Below are 21,968 nucleotides of genomic sequence, written 5' to 3'. Positions count from 1 at the left end.
CTTTTTAATACCATAATGCAGTAATAAAAAGAACTACCCAGAACTTTCTTTATAGAAAATGTAATACCAATTGAAAGAATTTTTTATCACCTCTAGACAAAAACCCAACTACAGAGTCCAGGATACAATAATTAAAGTTAACAATTTGGCGCAGCTAAGTAGCAGACTGGACAGAAAACTGACCCTGAGTGGCCTCAGACACTTTGTAGCTATGTGACCCTGGCAAATCGCATAACCCCATTTGCCTGAAAAAAAAAAGATAAACAATTCAGAATCATCAAGCTATCAGGAGAAAGACCTTCTAATACAAAAGAAAGGAAAGTCAAATAACACAAAATTATTCTCCACCCACCAGAAAATGTAGGAAGGAATGGAATAATGTGTTTCAAAGATCAATGGAGATCAGGATTCAGACCAGAGTGACCTACCCTGCAAGCCTGAGCATATTCATTAATGAAAAGGATGGATATTCAGTTTAGAAAAATAAAAAGAGGTATTTGAAATCTTCTTAGAAAGAATATCAGAACTAAAGAGATTGTTTGCTATTCAAATACTCCAAATAACAGAAATGAAGGAGGAGTGGGTATATTTCTCTGCACTGTGAGGAATTAAAAAAAAAAACTGGCGATGTACGGGGGTACAGAAATGCTGCAAAAAATGTAAAAAGGAAGAAATTATTAATATGCCTTTTACAGATCATAATTCAATAAAAATAGCAATTGGTTCAGGGACCACAAACAAAAGGTATAGATGAAAATGGTGACTTAACAATGAAATTCTAAATAATGAATATGTCAAAGAACAAATCATAGAAATAATTAATAACTATGTAAAAGAAAATTGTAATGATGAAAAATATTTGAAAATTTCTAGAATGCTGCTAAAGCAATCTTCAGGGGGAAATTCATATCCTTACATTCATTAACAAAATAGAAAAAGAGAGGATTAATGAACTGCAAATGCCTTAAAAAATTACAAAGTCAATAAGGAAACAAACCTAAAAAAAGCTCAAAAGAGGATATTTTAATAGAGGGTGAAATGGATTAACTGGAAATAAAAAAATAGAATCAATAAATAAAACTAAAAACTGGTTCTTTGGAAACTGTTAAGATTGATAAACCCTTTTCCCCTTTGGTTCTGATTCTTCTTTCACAAAAAAACCAATGTTGAAAGATGTTTGATATGATTGTACAAGTCTATCCTACATTCGATTGCATGACATCTTGGGGAGGTGGGAGTGAAAGAAGGGGGAAAATTTGGAACTCAAAATCTTGTAAGAGTGAATGTTGAAAACTAAAAATAAATTTTAAAAAACCAAGAAAAATATTGATAAACCCTTAGCTAATCTGATTAAAAAAGAAGAGATCAGGAAATCAAATTATTAAACTAGTAAATGAGCAAGGTGAAATCACAACAAAATCAAAAAGAAGAGAATAGTCAGGACATATTATGCCCAATATGTGCTAATAAAACTAAGAACAAAAAGGAAATAAAAGAATACCTTCAAAATGTAAAATATACATGCTATTAGGAGACCCAGATAGAGATCTTAAATAACCCAATCTTAGAAAAGTAAATAGAACAAATTGTAAAGGAACTACAAAGAAAAAAATTCCTGATCCTGAAGGACTTACAGAAAAATTCTATCAAAATTTTAAAGAACAATTGGTACAATTAATTCACAAACTATTCTCAAAATTTAAGAAAGAAAGTACCCTACCAGAATCCTTTTATGAGATATAGTCCTAATACCAAAACCAGGGAAAGATAAAATGCAGAAAGAAAATCATAGGCTGACACCATTAATTAAAGTTGACTGAAAAAAATTTTAAGCAAAACAGTGTCAAACAGAATACAGAAATTTAGCCAAGAAATCTTTCATTATAACCAATGGGATTTATACCAGTGATAAAAGGATAGTTTAACAATAGGAAAATAATATAATTAATCATATTACTTGGACACAGCATTCTATGTCAATTTCAATAGTCATTTCCCCAAGAATGCAGGTATTCTTTGTGTTGTTCTGCTCTCCCAAAATTGGGGGTGGTTGGTGATGGGGGAAAGAAGTTTTATTATATACCTTCACAAATAATAACCTCACTTGGTGGCTTATGTTTGCTTTAAGCTGTATTATTTTATTGTTTAGTCATATCTAAGGATTTTTCAAAAGCATGGTTGCACATTATCATTAACGTCATGTTTTTACTTTGCCCATAACTTTTAGAATTAAAAGAGCTAAGTGGATCCCTGTGAATGAAAATGCAATTTAACTTCCCTTGAATGGCACAACTTCATGAATAACACATTCATAGAAATACCTGTCAAGTTCTCAGTGTAACTTCTTCGCTCCTTAGGTTTCACACTGCTAATACTTTTGAAGCTGGAAGAATGAACGGCATTCTTGCTTTTCATGTTGAGGGAGTGGTTCAGATGCTTGTGACACAGGTGAACAAGACTTGGTCTTTTTCTCAAAATGGAGCTATAATATACTGGATAATATGAAAGCATTATTTCTCACTGTTTCTAAGAAATAGGAATAAAATACTCTTTCTTCTTTTCTGCACTTCAGCATTTAGTGAAGATGAATATAATTTGAATGCAGAGGTTCCCAGCCTTCTCAAGTTGACACCCTGTTGTTTGACTTTGCGACACTTTCTTCTCTTTTTTAACTCATGAAGTGCTGCACATTAAAAAAAAATTCAAGTGAATAAAAGTAACTGGATTTACTAATGCCAGTACTCTTCCCAGATAAGGGGAGACAGCTTGGGGAGTTGTAACACTGAGGTTTATGAGCACCGATCTAATTGCTCCAAGTAAGAGTGTCTTCATTGCTCCAGGCAGGCTCAATTACCTGTCAGTATGTTCATTCCTCAAGTAACTGTGTGATCTGAATTCATAAGCTGTTTATTCATTTGAGAGGTAGTCTCCCGTTGCGGAGAAAGAGCTAGCCTTGGAGCCAGGAATATCTGAAGTCAAGTCTTGATTCTGACTCCTATTGGCTAAGTGACCCTGGGTAAGCTGTTTAACCTCAGTGCTCTGGTCAACACTTTCAAATTCACTGGTAGAGAGAGAATGTACTCATCTAGGAGTATCCTATGCCAATGAAATCATGGGTCCTATCCTAGTTCTATTCTTGTTCAGTTAAACAACTTAGGAAACATTTGTCACTTTAAGGGTTTACAAGGTATAGAGCTCTGTTTGCTCTTGGAGAATACCAAGTAATACATGGCACCTGTCCTAGAGAATGGACTCCAGTTCTAATTCTGGCTTTGCCTGTGTGTTTTGTAACCTTAAATTAGTTATTTAACTTCTACATGTCTCAGTTTCTTCATCTGTAAAATGAAGGGGAGGAAGGAGAGAGGGAATGGATTAGATGACTGCTAAGTCTCTTCTAGATCTAGGACACAAACACAAATGACAGAGGTGAAAGCAAAGGTTTTAGGGGAGGTCCAAGAAGGAGAAAGGATGCGAAACTTTGTGCCTAATCTTGTATTCCCAGGGGGCAACAGGAAATCTCCCTTGTCTCCTATAGTCTCATTTCCAAAGTCAGAAATACTATGGGAATGTGTGTTAGTCTCCTAACAGACAGTGTCATTGCCCTAGTTCCATAAGGAAGCCCTGTTCTGAATATTACCAGGTGAATGGTTTGGGGGCGGGGTGGGGGGGCGACCAACTTATGATCTCTCCTACTGAGATAGGATTTGGTATAGCAGTCTTCTTTACTAAGAGCACCCTCCCCCAACCCCAGCTGTCCAGATCTATGAAGGAGGAGGATAAGAGTGACCATTCCTTGCCAAGGTTAAGTGGTAGGTAGGTGTAATCTCTTGATCACATCACAAGGCTTTAGGGACTTAGATCTACAAAGAGATGTCTAAGAGATTTCCTTAGACTGAAAATAATCCAAGTCTAAGACACTGACCTCCATTTCATCAACAGCTCTTTCCTTTTAAAGGTTAAATCTGCTCTTTTCTGTACTAATCCCAAAGAAAGCATTGATTGTATCTTTTGGAAAACTCAGAAAGCACACTAGAGAAAGATGAAACTCTTCCCTTTCAATGGATATCCTCCCCTAAACTGGGGAAAGTATATAAACCACCAGCAACAAGAACATTTCTGTGGGCAAAGCAAAAACAAAAAACAAAAAAAGTCAGTGGAATGCATTCAATGATAGATTCAAATTGAACATTCTCCACTGTGGAACAAAACTAGTATTTTTTTAAAGCCTCCCCATTATGCCAAACACATTATGACAAATTCACTACCTTTCAGTCTTTGTGTAGAAGATTACATTTTAATCGTAGAGGAAAATGTCAAAAATTACTCAAGTCTCACTTGTCACTTTTTACTTCCCCTACCCAAAGTAATTTTCAGCCTCTGTGGGGTTCATAGTCATCTTAAAACCTAGCAATATGTGGATATCAATTATTTCCAAAGAACAGAACAAAGCTAGGGAGAACGAATCCCTCAAAGAGCAATGCAACCGAGCCTTTGTCATTATGTAGTATCAGATGAATAGTAGCATGGATAATTTTCCTCTATAGTAGAGAACAAGATATAAGTACAACTAGGAAGGGACAAATGATGCTACAAGAGTATGGAATGGGAGTGATGGGGGAGAGGGCCGAACCTCAAGCAAACTGGGACTTGAGAAGGGAGGGAGGAAAAAATAGTATTTAAGTTGGGCTTTGGTGGATAAGCAGAAGGTAAAGATTGTGGAAGGAGAATTTCAAGCAGAGTAATTCCAAGCAATTCCCAAGAAATTTGCAGAGCACAAAAGGTCCTTTTAACAAAGCTGGTTGTGATTATAGAGAATGTGCTATGTTCTGCTCCACTTAGTGCTAGGTCTTACAGAGATGACTGAAAAGGTGACAGTAGTGATATCTTAAGGACAAGCCTCTGTTAGTGTTGGTGTTCAGCTTGTTCTCTGCTCTCAGTCAAAAGAACCAAGTCATCTGGGGGGGTCATAGCTGAAGTTATGCTTTGGGTAGCATAATCCATATTTGGAGTGTATATCTGTTTCTTATATAGTTTTTTTATCAGCTAATTAAGTTTTTTACTCCAAAACATGTGTTGCTGGAATGTATCTTCTTCATTAGAAGAGATATTACTGCACCAGTCTTTGAAATGTACTTTCAGGGGAGCATTAAATTTACCTTTGTAATTATGTGTTGCTCAGTTTAATATTGAAGTTAATTAAATTCACTGAGTACATGCTAGAATAGCACGTGTATGTGTATTTGGCAAGAGTAGGAGAATATTGAGTAATGGGGGAATGAGTTTAAGATTTAAAATTTTCCACAAACAAAACCAAAAAGTAAGTAATCTGAAATGTGGATATGCTGCTAATTATACTTCAGTCTCCATCATCCTATACTTTTAGCAACAGAAAATCCAGTTAAATCTAGGAAATAGAAGTTAGCGTTATATTTGGCTGGCAACTCAGGACATTCCTAAAACTTAAAGACTGGCATACAAATATCAAATTTATCTTACTAACTTATTTCTATAAAACAGATATTCATTTTTTAGGATTGGAAACTTTTATGACAATTTCTACTTAAAAGTAAAATTCTACATTTTTTAAATGCCTCAGTCTGCATATTGAGTCTATAACCTCTCTGTCAAGAGACGAGTAGCATTATCTTTTATTTATTTATTTTTAGTTTTCAACATTCATTTCCACAAGATTTTGAGTTCCAAATATTCTCCCCATCTCTCCCCTCCCTCACCCCAAAACACCATGCATTCTGATTACCCTTTCCCCCAATCTGCTCTCCCTTCTATCACACCCCTCCCTTCCCTTATCCCCATCTTCTCTCTTTTCTTGTAGGACAAGATAGATTTCTATACCCCATTACCTGTATTTCTTATTTCCCAATTGCATGCAAAAACAATTCTCAATATTCATTCGTAAAACTTTGAGCTCTGCTTTCTCTCCCTTCTCCCTTCCCACCCATCCCCACTGAGAAGACAAGCAATTAAATATAGGCTATGTATGTATAGTTTTGCTAAAGATTTCCATAATAGTCATGTAGTGAAAGACTAACTATACTTCTCTCCATCCTATCCTGCCCCTATGTATTCTATTCTCTCTTTAGATCTTGTTCCTCCCCTAAAGTATTTACTTCTATTTACTCCCACCTCCCACTTGTCCTTCCTTCTATCGTCCCCCACCCCACTTATCCCCTTTTCCCCTACTTTCCTGTAGTATAAGATAGATTTTAATACCAAACTGAGGGTGCGTGTTATTCCCTCCTTAAGCCAAATGTGATGACAGTAAGCTTCACTTTTTCACTCTCACCTCTCCCCTTTTTCCCTCCATTGAAAAATTTTTTTCTTGCCTCCTTTATGAGAGATAATTTGCCCCATTCCATTTCTCCCTTTCTCCTCCCAATATATTCCTCTCTCAGCCCTTAATTTTATTTTTTTAGATATCATCCCTTCCTATTCAACTCACCCTATCCTCCCTGGCTACGTGTGTGTGTGTGTGTGTGTGTGTGTGTCTGTGTGTCTGTGTGTGAGTGAGTGTGTGGAATCCCTCGAACTACCCAAATACTGAGAAAAGTTTCAAGAGTTACAAATATTATCTTTCCATGTAGGAATGTAAACAGTTCAAGTTTAGTAAGTCCCTTATGATTTCTCTTTCCTGTTTACCTTTTCCTGCTTCTCTTGATTCTTGTGTTTGAAAGTCAAATTTTCTATTCAGCGCTGGTCTTTTCATCAAAAATGCTTGAAAGTCCTCTATGAATGACTATTTTTTCCCCTGAAGTATTTTACTCAGTTTTGCTGGGTAGGTGTTTCTTGATTTTAATCCTAGTTCCTTTGACTTCTGGAATATCATATTCCAAGCCCTTTGATCCCTTAATGTAGAAGCTGCTAGGTCTTGTGTTACCCTGATTGTATTTCCACAATACTCAAATTGTTTCTAGCTGCTTTCAGTATTTTCTCCTTGATCTGGGAACTCTGGAATTGGGCTACAATGTTCCTAGGAGTTTCTCTTTTTGGATCTCTTTCAGGAGGTGATCGGTGAATTCTTTAAATATTTATTTTGCCCTCTGGTTCTAGAATATCAGGGCAGTTTTCCTTGATAATTTTTTGAAAGATGATGTCAAGGATCTTTTTTTGATCATGGCTTTCAGACACTCCCATAACTTTTAAATTGTCTCTCCTGGATCTGTTTTCCAGGTCAGTTGTTTTTCCGATGAGATATTTCCCATTGTCTTCTATTTTTTCATGTTTTTGGTTTTGTTTTGCAATTTCTTGGTTTCTCATAAAGTCATTAGCTTCCATCTGCTCCATTCTAATTTTTAAAGAACTATTTTCTTCAGTGAGCTTTTGAACCTTCTTTTCCATTTGGCCAATTCTGCTTTTTAAAGCATTTTTCTCCTCATTGGTTTTTTGGACTTTTTTTTGCCATTTGAGCTAGTCTATTTTTAAAGGTATTATTTTCTTCAGCATTTTGGAGTCTCCTTTAGCAAGCTGTTGACTCACTTTTCATGATTTTCTTCCATCACTCTCATTGCTCTTGCCAAATTTTTCTTACTTGATTTTCAAAATCCTTTTTGTGCTCTTCCATGGCCTGATACCATCGCATATTTATTTTGGAGGTTTGGGATGCAGAACTTTGACTTTGATGTCTTCCTCTGATGGTATACATTGTTCTTCCTCATCTGAAAGGATGGAAGAAAATATCTGTTCACCAAGAAAGTAACCTTCTATAGTCTTATTTTTTCCCCTTTTTGGGGCATTTTTCCAGCCAGTTACTTGACTTCTGAGTCCCTTGTCAAGAGGACGGTATACTCTGGGGACCTGTAAGTTCTCAGTTCCTCCAAAGTGGCACAATCAAGGGAGAGGAGTTTACTCCTTTCCTGCCTGTGCTCTTGTCTGCGAGCAACCACAAACACTCTGTTCTGCCCAGGATCTGCAAGTAGAATTCCTGCACCAGAGCCTCCACCAATTCCATCATTCAGTGCTCCTCCTCACCCCAGGACCACCACTCAGGGCTGAGAACCAGATCTGCTCTCAATTCCCCCAGGGTCTTTAGGTCAAGGGTTCCAAAAATGAACACTGCTGCCAGCTGGGGCCTCCTGGGACTGGGGCTATGGCAGGACCCTATTCCCTTCTCATCCAGGTGAAAGAGCTTTCTCACTGACCTTTGAAGCTGTCTCTGGTGTTTGTGGGTTGAGGAACCTGGGAATCGCAGCTGCTGCCCAGAATTTCATGCCCCAGACTGCTCCAATAAGTAGCATTCTTTAGGAACATTAATATTTTAAAAACCTAAACTGGGACTGATAATTTTCTTGGGTCTGAATTCCAGAGCATGCCCTAGAAAGGGAAGAAGAGAATCATGCAAGCACAGGAATATGTGATTTTGCTTGCACACACCAGCAGTGCTGAGACCTAATTCTTCCATGATTTGGGCATTGAATGAGGTAACTGGACAATATACATACTTAGCTGGATGGAGGTGCTTTGGGAAAAGCTGATTAGAAAAGGACTTTTAAGTTCAAATATGTTATAAACCATGAAGCTCCATTAAAAAACTAGATTTCATTTTCTTTGGATGGTTCAAGTTCATCCAGACCACCTGCAGGGAAATCAAGCTCTTCAGTTTGGCTTTGGGAGCATCTTCTGGATATTTTCTTGATGAATGCTCTGCCTCTCATGCCTTCCTCTACTCTTCTGGTCCCTTAGCTCTTGCCTTATCAAGTTGAAATTAGTCTATCTGCTTTTTTAAATAGCTCCAGTGGAATTGTTTTGTACTTTCTTATTTACCATTCAGGCTTAGTGTCATCTATGAAGTTATCTCACCCATCTTCTTTCACACAGAGAGAGTTGTGATTTCCCCCCACCTTCTTTTTTTGTAAATAATGCATATACTCTTTTGAATAATGCACATACTATCTGAAAACTGTATTTCTTTGCACTATATTTTGGCAGTTGTTGTTAACCAAAATTCATTTCCTCTTGTTTCAGGCATCAAACTGTTCATATGTAATAGTGGTAGTTCTCTAGACTTGAGACTGGTCATTGGGCTGGTAAGAATTCTCAAGAATTTCAGTTATTCTACTCAACTGACTGCTCCTGCTATTGATCTCTTCAAACAACTCTGACGAAGTTGCTTTGGGTCCTATTCTTTAGTCTCAGACTCTTTTTCCTATCGCTCATACACTTCTAAATTTTAAATCAAACCTTCCTAACTCTCAGTGACTCACTTTTTATTTAAAAGATAAAAACTTAACAGATTTCCCCTAAGAAATAACATTTTATTATTCATATTTCAACCTACGAATATTTATGATTTCTCATTTTTAAATTTTACTCTGACATAAAATAGTATATGCAAATGAACTGAGGGACTCTAGTGTACTGTAGCTGTAAAGATTCAATACAAACCAACATCTGATTCTACACAGGAACCTGCCTGTTTGTGTACTTATATTTTTTCAGTATTTAATAAATAAAAGTTCTTTCTCTGCTCTTTTAAACCATCAAATTATTCATGTACAAATAATTGATTATCCTACATCTTTTACAAGGAGATTCAAGTGTTTATATTTATGCCACAATTCACTTTCTCTCAAAAAATGCTCAAGTCATATCTGAAACCTGTATTTCTTTAAACATATATTTTAGCTATTTCATTAAAACAAAATTCTTTTCATCCTTTGAGGCATCAAAATATTCATCAATATCTTTACAGACTTTATGGATTTATTTTACTTTTTTCTTTTACACTTAAATTCTTTTTTTCTGCTCTTTTTCAGCACAAACTGCTTCATATGAAAAAGGATTAAATGGATAGTACCTTACACCGAAATCCTCTAGACTGCTTCTCAAGGTCAGCCTAGAAAAAAAAATGAATCACTGAGTTCTGTATGAGGTTGTCTAGTATGACTGTAGCCATTAAGATGAGGATATGAAAACCACTATCTTATGATTCTCTTTTGCTGCTATGTACAGATAGCATGCTAAAAGGTCACTGCTGCTGGGTAGCAGATGAAAAAGAACATTGAAAGGAAGAGTTAATAACTACCAACTTTAAAAAATATATTTTGACTTGAAAATGGTGTGAGGTACATTCATAATCTTATGTAGAGACAATCAAATTCCAAGGCATATTTCCACATTTCAGGAACACAGAGCACTGACAAGAATAAACATACCCCATACATAGAGAGGAAAGAGATCTTAGAGGCCTCTTTGAATCCCCTATTTTACAATTTGAGACTTACAGGGGTTAAATAATTTGCCCAAGGTCACTCTTAGCAAAGTGACAAAGCTAGGAATTGAACTCAGGTCCTCTGACTCCAGAGTTCCTATTCTTTCTAGAGTATCATATGGTAGTGATCATGATAACAAGTCTCTGATGAACCTTGATTCTTTCTCCCTGGGATTCACCTTTGAAATCGTTATGTATAACATGTGCGGACCTGGGATCAGGTCATCTCAATTTGAATCCTCATGCTGACATTTGTAGCATAAAAAATAATGTTTCAATTATTAAGAACGTATCAAATAAAGACTTTTCTGAGAAAACTGCTAATGACTTGCATTTCTGAGCCCTCTCAGTTCTGCTTATTAGAAAAAAGTTTGGAGCAGGGGAGGTGGCAGCAACTGCTTCTGGAGCTCTAGGCCCACAGATTGTGGAGGGATCGAGCAGCTGAGAGTATACCTCCCCACCCCTACATGAAGCAGAAAATTGCCTTAACAAAGAACTTAAAAGTCAAGTAAATAGCTAGGAAAATAAGCAAAAACTGGAAAAAGAATCAGACTATAGAATCTTATTTTGGTGACAAGAAAGACCAAAATATGCAAAAAAAAAAAAAAAAGACAACAAATTCAAAGCCCCTAGATCCAAAGACTCCAAGAAAAATATTAATTGGTCTCAGGTCGTGGAAGAGCTCAAAAAGAATTTTTAAAATCAAGTAAGAGACATAGAGCAAAAATTGGGAGGAGAAAGGAGAGAGATTCAAGAAAATCATGGAAAACAAGTCAACTGTTTGGTAAAGGAGACCCAAAAAATGCTGAAGAAAATAATGCTTTAAAAAATAGACTAAGCCAAATGGCAAAAAAGATCCAAAAAGTCAAAGAGGACAAGAATGCCCTAAAAAGGCAGAACTGGCCAGATGGAAAAGGATGTCCAAAAGCTCACTAAAGAAAATATGTCCTTAAAGATTAGAATGGAGCAGATGAAAGCTAATGACTTTATGAAAAATCAAGAAATTATAAAACAAAGCCAAAGAAATGAAAAAACAGCAGAAATTGTGAAATATCTCATTGGAAAAACAACTGACCTGGAAAACAGATCCAGGAGAGACAATTTAAAAGTTATTGGACTACCTGAAAGCTATTTGAAAAAATAGCCTAGACATCATCTTTCAAGAAATTATCAAGAAAAACAGCCTGGATATGGTAGAACCAGAGGGTAAAATAGATATTGAAAGAATTCACTGATAACCTACTGAAAGAGATCCCAAAAGGAAAACTGCCAGGAATATTGTAGCCCAATTCCAGAGTTCCCAGATCAAGGAGAAAATATTGCAAACAGCCAGAAAGAGACAATTTGAGTATTGTGGAAAATAATCAGGATAACACAAGATCTAGCAGCTTCTACATTAAAAAATCACAGGGCTTGGGATATGATATTCTAGAGGTCAAAGGAGCTAGGATTAAAACCAAGAATTACCTACCCAACAAAACTGAGTATAATACTTTAGGGGAAAATATGGTCATTCAATGAAATAGAGGACTTTCAAGCATCCTTGTTGAAATGACCAGAACTGAATAGAAAATTTGACTTTCAAACACAAGAATCAAGAGAAGCATGAAAAGATAAACAGGAAAGAGAAATCATAAGGGATTTATTAAAGTTGAACTGTTTACATTCCTACATGGAAAGATCACATTTGTAACTCTTGAAACTTTCCTCAGTTTTAAGGCAGTTGGAGGGATTATATGCATATAGACAGAGGGCACAGAGTGAGTTGAATATGCAGGGATGATATCTAAAAAAAAAGAAAATTAAAGGGTGAGAGAGGAATATATTGGGAGGAGAAAGGGAGAAATGGAATGGGGCAAATAATCTCACATAAAAGAGTCAATAAAAAGCTTTTTCAATGGAGAGGAAGAGGGGGAAGGTGAGAGGGAAGGAGTGAACCTTACTCTCATCGCATCTGGCTTAAGGAGGGAATAACATGCACATTCAATTTGGTATGAAAATCTATTGTACAGTACAGGGAAGTAGGGGGGAAGAGAATAAGTGGTGGGTGGAGAGATGACAGAAGGGAAGGCAAATGGGAGGAGTAAATAATTTTGAGGAGGGATAGTGTCAAAAGAGAGAATAGAATAAATGGGGAGCAGGATAGGATGGAGGGAAATATATTTAGTCTTTCACAATATGACTGTTATGGAAGTATTTTGTATAACTACACATGTATAGCTTACGTTGAATTACTTTCCTTCTCAGTGGAGATAGGTGGGGAAGGAGGAAGGGAGAGTAGTTAGAACTCCAAATTTTTAAAATGAATGTTAAAAATTATTTTTACATGCAACTTGGAAATAAGATATACAGGTAATGGGGTATAGAAATCTATCTTGCCCTACAAGAAAATAGAAGGGATGGGGATAAGAGAAGGGAGGGGTGTGATAGAAGGGAGTGTGAGTTGGGGGAAGTGGAAATCAGAATGCATGCTGTCTTGCGGTAAGGGGAGGGGAGAGATGGGAAGAAAATTTGGAATTCAAAATCTTGTGGAAGTATCTGTTAAGAACTAAAAATTAATTAATTAAAAGAAAAAAAGAAAAAATTTGTGGAGGAAATGAACCTGTCTGACCATGGACAATGCCCCTAACCTGTATAAGCTTCAGTATTCTTATCTATGAAGTACAGAAAGTATTAACCTCACTGGGTTGTTGTGAGTGAAATACTCTATAAACTTTCATTTTTCAGTATTTCTCATCTTTGTGCTCCAAATGTGAAAATACTTCAGTCATGTACATGCAGGTGTAGTCTCATTTAGAAATTATTAGCTTCTTCTTGCCTCTTCCTTTTGCCCTGGGAATAACATACTATGGCAACCAAATGAGGAAAGAACAGACATATTTTCAAGGATCCAGACACTTCAGGTAGCACGACTCAGGGCCAAATTGATAAACCAGGAAAGATCAGTGGCCATTGAAAAAAATAAGAGCAAACCCTTCCATGACTATGTCAGAAATCCCAAACTAACAAGCATATTTTGAGAAAACTAACAAGAGGAAACTAGGGAAATCTATTCTGAGAGTTGAAAGGGACCTGAGAAGTCATCTATTCCAGCATCTGCTTGAAGACTGCAGTTAAAATGGTTTTCTCATCCAGATTCTGCTTGAACTCAGTCCCATCAGAATGCAAACTTTAAATGTCTTAACAGAAATATAGTCAGTTTCTCTGAGTAAATAGTTTCTTTTCACAACACTGATTTATAAATTTTCTTCTCCTTGGGCAGTACTTAAAAATCCCAAATCTCATATTTCATCATATTTCTACTGTTAGGGAATGAAGATAAGGCAAAACATTTTGACAGTATAGATCATGTTTTCTATTTAGATTGCCTGGTCAAAATGTCTAACAGTGTGAGAATTAGCAAACACTTAATAAAGGGAGGGATAAGTTAAGTGAACCAGCATTTATGAAGCTGCTATTATATTCCAGGCATTGTGCTAAGCACTTTTGCAAATATTAACTCATTTGATCCTCACAACGACCCTTTAAAATGGATACTATTACTATTCCCATTTTACAGTTGAGGAAACTGAGGCAGAGGTTGTGATTTGCCCAGGATCACATATCCATTAAGTATCTGATGCTAGAAATGAATTCAGGACTTCCTGACCCTGGGCCCAGCGTATATACCACAACCAACCTCTGTGCCGCCAGCTACTTCTAACAAAGAGGTATGTCATAATGGATAGAGTGCTAGACTTAGCATCAGGAAGACCTGAGTGCTAATCTCAAACTGACACTAGTATTGCGACCATAAATAGGTCATTTAACTCTTCTGATCTTCAGTTTCCTTATTTCTCAAATGAGGACAGTTAATGGTTGTTGTATCTACCTCATGGGTTATTGTGAGACTCAGAAAAGATGATGCATGTAAAGCCTTTGCAAACGTTTAAGATAAATATAACTTTAAGTTTTACTAACAAATGTTTATTGAATGACTATAATTTAAAGAAAAACAAGGGTTTTTGACCAGGAATCAAAGCCAAATTGCTTAAGTCAACGTAGCATGTACCCAGTTCAGAGCCAACTTCTACCACAAATCTCTTCTCAAATAAGCAGAACTGCGAGAACTAAGAGAATTTGTGTGTATAAACTGAACTTCAAACCTGGACCATCTGCATAAGACTCTCCTCATTGGTGGAAAGTGATAACTAGATGTCATGTACCTGTATGAAGGAAAAGTTGGGTAGAGAGCTTTGGAGAGAAGAGACATTTTTCATTCTTTTATTTGAGAGACAAACAACATAGTTCCAAATTTTCATGAGGTAGAGATATGAGGAAAAAGAGAAAAGACTTTGGAAAGTGGCAGATATGTAGGGAAACCAATAACTCAACTTATTCTTGATTTCCAACTTTCCATCCTAGTAACTTTGGGGAATTTCCCTTCATTTTAAATTGGAGTCTTTCCCACTGTTGAACTAATATATCTTGCCTCCAGTGAGAAAAAGTATTTTCTATGTGTATCTTATGGTATATTCTAAGAGAAAGAAAGAAAGGAAGGAAAGAAGGAAACATACATACATATATACATTAGTACATATATATGTATGTATGTTTCATTCTATACTCTGAATCTTTTACCTCTCCATCAGGAGGCAGGTGGCATATTTCATCAATAGTCCCCTTACAATGATTAGCATTCCTAAGTTATTTAGTGTAAAAATTGTTCTCCTAGTCTGTTCACTCCACTCTATATCAGCTCAAACAAGTCTTTTCAGGTTCCTTTGAAATCATTTCCTTCATCATTTCTTACAACACTGATAGTATTCTATTACATTTATATACAATAACTTGTTAATCCATTAAGCAGTTAATAAGTACCCCCCTCAGATTCCCATTCTTTGTCTCCCTTAATCTATCTACTCCCCCACTATCTACCCTTCCCCTTCTCTTTCCTTCCTGTTTCTCTGTTGAGTAAAATGCATTTCAGTATCCAACTATTTGCTTGTATTTTTTCTTCCTTAAACCAGGTCAGAGTTCAAGTGTCAACCACTTCTCCCCTTCTGTTTGCATGGACTTCTACTTGTATATTTTGATTATGTGAGGCAATTTTCCCTAACCTTCCTTTCCCTTCCCCCTCTCTAGTGCATTGCTCTTTCCCCTCTCTTTCCATTCTTCTCTTAAGATCTAGATACGACAGAACTTCTACCAAGCCTTCTGTCTAATTAGTTTCTTTCTGTGAACCTTGATGAAAAGAAGGGATACATGTATCAACTCCCCATATTAGAATATAAGCAGTTTATCCTTAGTCTTGTGATTGTTCATTTGCATTTGCCTTTTTATTTTTCTCTTAACTCTTGTGTTTGAACTTTACAGTTTCTATGCAACTCAGAGCTTTTTGTCAGTAAGTCTTGGAAATCCTTTATTTCATTAAGAATCCATTCCACCACCACCACCACCAGCAGCACCACTAGCACCACCAGCCTCATATAAAATTTATAGTAAATTTTACTGAGTAAGTTGTTCTTTTCTTTAGGCCTATATTGCCTTTTGAAATGTTGTATTCCAAGCTGTCTTTATAGTGGTAGCTGCTAAATCATATGTGAACCTGACTGGTTCCTCAGTACTTGAATTTTTTCTTTATGTCTGGTTACAATTAGTTATCTTTGATTTAGAAGCTCTGGATTTTGACTTTAATGCTCCTGGAAATTTTATTTGGGAGTTTCTTTCAGGAGATGACTGTTGAGTTCTATTTTAATTTTGTCCTCTAGTTCTATGAGACTTGAACTGTTTCCTATGATAAGGAAGTTTTCTCTAGCAGTTCCTCTATTTTCTTTTAATATTTTTTTAAAAATATGATATCTAGCCTCTTTGGAGGGTCATGCTTTCTGGTAGTCCAATGATTCTAGATTTTTTTCTCCTTGATTTATTTTCCAGGTCATTTGTTTTTTATTATAAGATATCTTATATTTTCTTATTTTTTCTTCAGTATTTTGACTTTGTTTTAATATTTCTTATTTCCACATGGAGTCATTGGCTTTCCATATTCCTGTATTTGAACCATTCAAATTTTCAGGGAGTCATGTTGCTCAAGCAAAGTTTTGTACCTCTTGTGCCAAGCTGTTAAATTCAATTCTTTCTTCCAATATCTCTCCAATTCTTTCTTCCATAGCTCTCATTTTTTCTCCAAATATTTCCTCTTATACTTTTATTTATAAAAACATTTTAAACTTTAAAAAAAACTTCATACCTTCAAGAATTCTAGTTGGGTAATGTGTAATAAAGCTGCTAGTTGGCACTTGTTACTAAACTCCATATGAGCTTGCTGATGCCTCACTTAGGTCCAGCCCTCTTGCCCTAGTGCACAGCCTTTCCCTGGGTGATGGAATGTTCCATACAATATGCTCCTGTAAAGACCCTGATTCCAGCATCCACAGTCCTCTCTGTTGTTATTCTATGCTTGCCTAGGCTGGTAAAATGATGCATTGTATCTTTTTCTTCAACGATTTGGTCTGATGTATTTTCTAGATCTATTTTGGAACAATTTTGGTAAAGAGATTCCTAAATTGCTTCCAACTACTCTGCCATCTTGACTCTGTGTCCTCCACCATTTTTAAGGATGTGCACAGAGCCTGGCCCTGATAGAAAGTCTCAATTCAATTTTCATAACCTAGCCCCTTCCTACCTTTTCCAGTGTTTATCCTCCTTGTTTCAACTTGTACCAGACAAAAATTGTCTCTCCTTTCTAATCTCTGCCTCCTCGTTTCCCTGGCTTCTTTCAAGTCTCAGCTGAAGTACGACCTTCTGCAAGAAGTCTTTCATAGATCTCTTGAATTTTAGTGCCTTTTTTCTGAGATTAGCCTTAATATATAATTGTTTGAATGGTGTCTTCCCATGTGAGCTCCTCGAGAAAACTTTTGTGTGATTTTTAGAAGGCCTGCTAAATTTTATTTGTAAGCCAATTCATTGAAATAGTTTAATGGTATTAATAATAATTGTGCCCAGACCTACTGTGATTAGTGAGATTTTATTATTTGAAGAGAAAGCTTTTTTGGGACCCTGAATATTCTTTTTGGTGTTTCATTCTTAGGTTTGTTGTATTCTTGGACTGTCCTTAAATGGGTGATTTCAGAAAAACATCAGCAGTTAGAAACTCAATAGAAGCAACATCTGAGATCTAAGCCTAGTGAATATCTGTCCCTAGAAATAATGCAGGGAGTTTTTCTTGGGAAAACTATGGTTGAACCCTTCTCCATTCATTTTCCCATACAAGAAATCTGTCTGCCTGGTTCCATATACTAGGTTACTTATAGTGGTATAGACCTTGAAGACTAGTTTTGACAGTATTATGTAGGAATAAAAATTATCCAACCTACAATAAGAGAAATTGAGGCAGAGCTCTGAGTCAATGGCACTTTATTAAAGGGTCCATGGTCCTTCTAACACAGTGGACCTCAGATCTTCCTCATGATCTGAATGTCCCCTCCTACCAAGTCCTTATTTTTAATATATAAGCATTCAAGAATAGGATAATTTCATTGGTTGACATATGATGCACAGGCTAAAATAAGCAAAACAATATATCCACAGAGTCATGGGTTAAGCAAAGCAAGGAATATCTCCACTGACTAGGAGTCCTAAGACGGTCACAAGATGGGTACCTACTTATGACGGACAAAAGAGAATGATGTGTAGGCACAAAATAATTTTGGGGGACTTTCCCTGCAGTTGAGTCATCTCCACCACACTGGGTTTGGTCCCTATGACAAGGAAAGACAAGGGTTGAGTGTCTCCAGTGAGCTTCCCGTAATTACATAAGTAATCTTACCATCTGTAGCTCACCATTCTGGGTCCAAATACACAGAACTTATAGTCATATCAAATTGCTTGATACTAATTGGAATAGAGTAAGGAGTCTTCAAGCTTCTTCAATTATAACCACGTCACTATTTGGAACTTTCATAGCATATTTCTATTATCAGGGTACAAGAACAATGGAAGTTTGCCATTGCAGTACTGAAACTACTAGTTATTAAATTAATAGTAAAGCATCAGAATCACTGTAATAAGGTGCAATGGGAAGATCTTTCTATTTTCATCTGAATTTGTTGTCATTTCATGGATTAAGCAAGAGTTAAATTAGTGCTTGAACCTGTCATATGTATAAGACTCAGGTCCTGAAGTATCTTGTTCCTTCAGAATGAATGAGTATAATTAGACAAAGGTAGGGAAGCTTGTGAAACAAAGACATGAATTTATTAAGCTGTGAGGTTAAAGTCAGGAACCTCCTTTGTTTTTGTTTTAAGGAATAGGATTTCAGTATAGTTAATTATGTTAGTGAAGAGTAGTAACTTATGAGCTACCTTGTGTCATCTTAATGAGAAATCTGATTTTACTCATGTTTAAAGGGATTCTGAGAGCAGTAGTCTATATTTGCATCCATTTGAACATGGTTAATAACTGAGCCTGTTTTACTATAGACAATGTTTCATATAATCTGTTCTCTGTATTCAATTTGAGATTATTAATATTTACACAACCCATCCCAAGTCTTTGATATTTATTATTAAGCATCTTATGAAGGGAATTATGATTTTCATATTAATCAATATGATATATGCAATGAATATACTAATAATTTAGATTTCTCAGAACTGCCTCTTCTGGCTTGCAAGTCAGGAGCTTGAAATGATCAATCAAACCCTTGAAGTGCACTCACAATGACTGAATTCTTGTGCCTAGGTTCCTTAAGTGAAGCAAATCAAAGACTGTAGAACCTGTTCCCATTACAGAACTCTGGTTGTGTGACCCACTGAGTAATGATCCCTCACCCAAGGACCTGAAACAATACTGTTCTCACAGGAATCCAGAACACCTGTACTATGGACTCATGGGGTTGTATGGGAAACCACTCAGGACCTGGGAAAAATTGTAATCCACCTTCCCCCTTCCCTTCTTACTTGTGATTATATATGTAATTTCTGCCTTCACCACAGCAAGGTGGAATTCTGATCAGGAGAATTCTTGATTTGCAGATCTCGTCCTTATAATTAAACTGCTACTTGATTATTGGAACTTTGTCTCTTGTGTACTCTGTTTCGTCATTCCCAGATTACAGACTGGTTTAGTAAAATTCTGTTAACAATATTAAAACAAAACCATATGTGTAATGTTGAATGTAGGGATGAAAATGTATCTACTTATCATGAGTACTAGTTATATCAAGATAAGTTGTGATTTTTCTGTGGTGAATCTCACTATTACCAATGTGAGATGATAGTAAATTCTTATTATCTAAGATATGTGATTCTTGAAAGCTGAATCTACCTGAAATTCTGATTATTGGAACCTGGTATTTAAGACTTTTTGGGATTGTAACTGATATTATTCAACATCTGATTCTAGGTTACTATCAAGGAATGCTACTGAGCCAATGAATCGATGATGCCAGCAACCCTATGGAGTTTACATCTATCAACTACAAGTGGAGTTCTCATGGGAAAGTCTGGAAGAACAACTCTTGGCATGAGCTGAGATTGTATTGACTTGACTCAATTTCCTCAATGTGACATTTCCTCTTAAATGGAAAATATCCCACCTGGCTGATGTTAAGCCAGGCTCAATTCATTTGGCTGCCTATATTACTTTTGTCTGGAATTGCCTTCAATATAAGGGAACACTTTTCCGTGTCTCCATTCTTTTATTGCAAATTTCAATATGAACACATTATTAAATCTTTATCTTATAGGCTAATACTGGAGATATCTGAGTTACTATGATAAAATTCAGGTTTATGATTTGAGCTATTTAGTCTGGATTTTAAGTCCTTTCTATATTCCAAATAACTAACTGATTATTTAGACTCAGCATCTGTTACTTATATATTCCTGTCTAAGTTAAGGTCCTTTAATTTCTCACAATGATATGGGGATAATTAGGCAAATGATGCAAAGATTTGTGAAACCAGGATTTGATTCTGTTATTTAGTGAATATCATAACTGTCTCAGTTTTTTGTTAAGGAAAGGAATATCAATCAATTAGTTATCTTAGGAAAAGAAAGGCTTGTGGTCTATCTGGTAAATGCCTTAAAGAGACATTCACTTTTTTAGGAGTCATTCATTTGAACATGACTAGAAGTTGAAAATGTTTGATTATAAATTGCTTGATATGCACTGTTTTGAAATTGACTACTCAATGTATTTATATATCCCATCCCAGAACAGCTTTTTATAATTTGTTAGTCTGGCAACTTTTAAATGAAATCATTTTTGTATTAGAATCCATTTTCTTATTTTAAAATGTTCTGTTATTAATTCCTTACCAGAATTTCATCCTCCTAATGTGGGAATGAATAATGCCAACTATAAAAATTGGGTTCTATTTTCTCTTTATATCTGAGTTCCCTATATATATATCAATGTGACAATTGGCCAACCTAAAACTAGAAATTCCCTGGCCTAAAAGGTACCAAATTTGATTTTCTAATAATAGAGACAAAAGTTTTGGGCTAACTTTCGTTATTGACCTAGTTATTGGCAAAGTAAATTTAAAATCATGTTAAGAACAATTTTGTAGGAAATTTTTATCAGAGAAAAGAATTTCTACAAGTGACCTCATCCAGAGAAGAACTGTTCTGAGACCTCACCTGAACCAGAGAGCTATATCAGGTGTTTTCAAAGAACCAGAGGGATGAGACTTTTATTTTACTTTTGTACTTTTCCCCTTTGCACCTTTTATCTGTAAGGTCTACTTATCAAAGGGGATTGCCCCCTCTGCATTTGTCAAAAGGCCTGTCCATCTTTCCCTTTTCTCCTCACATTGTCTCCCCTCTTAAGTCCCATAGTTAGAAACCCTTGATAAAGTGTTTGTCATATCAGTTAGTGATTCACTGAGGAGGCTACACCTGTCAATAGAATCAAATGGAGAATAGGGGAATTATTATTAATAACCTATGACTTGGGGAGATTAAGAATCTTTCCCTTTTTCTAAAGTCCCAATTTTTAAAATTTCAATTTCTTGAAGGACACTGCTGACAATGAGATTGGACTAACCTTGTGCAGACTCTACCCAGGTAGAATAACCATTGTGTTCTGCTTGGACTTGGATGGGGCAAAAATTCTTTGAACAGGTTGCCCAAGACTGGGGAGAGGGGGACATAGAAGTGGATGGTATAATCAAAGTTCATGTCCAGCCCCTCATTGTAATATTCATTCTCTCATTAATTGTCAATCAATTTGAGTCAGTCGCTATCCTTTAGTACGCTCCCCTTCCAAAAGGACCTGTAAGCCATGAGCCCAGGGTCACCATGATTGTCTTGAGTCTAAGAGAGATGGTCAAATGGCCATCTTTTTATTAATAAATGTGCTGGACTTATTAATAAAATTATTGTAACATTCCCAAATTTAGGTGATGGACCCATACATTTTTGTAAAAATGATAGAATAGTTCAAGTGATTACTATTCCTTGTGAAACAAGACCACTTGTGAAAACTTACTCTCCTGCTGAAATAACTAACAGAGTAACTGAAGAACTGAGTTCTACTGATAGAATAAAATCGGGAGCTAAAGTATGGGTAAAATGGAATCCAGATAACATTCCAAAGACTGTGGAAATTATAGCACATGGGAAAGACAATACCATAACTATTGTTTATTCAGGAGAGGATGATTGCCAAATTGTACCCTTAACTCATATATTCTACCATGAATGAGGCTGTGATAGTGGGTTTATGGACTCTAGAACCATAGCTGACCCTATATCTA

The 21,968-nt window shown here is 36.0% G+C and overlaps 1 long non-coding RNA gene across 1 annotated transcript; it reads left to right on the top strand.

The window, feature by feature from the left end:
* Positions 1–9,011: 9,011 nt before the first annotated feature.
* LOC140500929 (uncharacterized) lies at positions 9,012–20,283 on the top strand. The gene is made up of 3 exons (XR_011965975.1): positions 9,012–9,130; positions 9,771–9,844; positions 19,610–20,283. It is a non-coding gene; the product is annotated as an uncharacterized lncRNA (long non-coding RNA).
* The last annotated feature ends 1,685 nt before the right edge of the window (positions 20,284–21,968 follow it).

Source organism: Notamacropus eugenii, chromosome 4 (assembly GCF_028372415.1).
Source record: "Notamacropus eugenii isolate mMacEug1 chromosome 4, mMacEug1.pri_v2, whole genome shotgun sequence".
Taxonomy (NCBI): domain Eukaryota; kingdom Metazoa; phylum Chordata; class Mammalia; order Diprotodontia; family Macropodidae; genus Notamacropus; species Notamacropus eugenii.
This window is presented reverse-complemented; position numbering and strand designations above follow the sequence as displayed.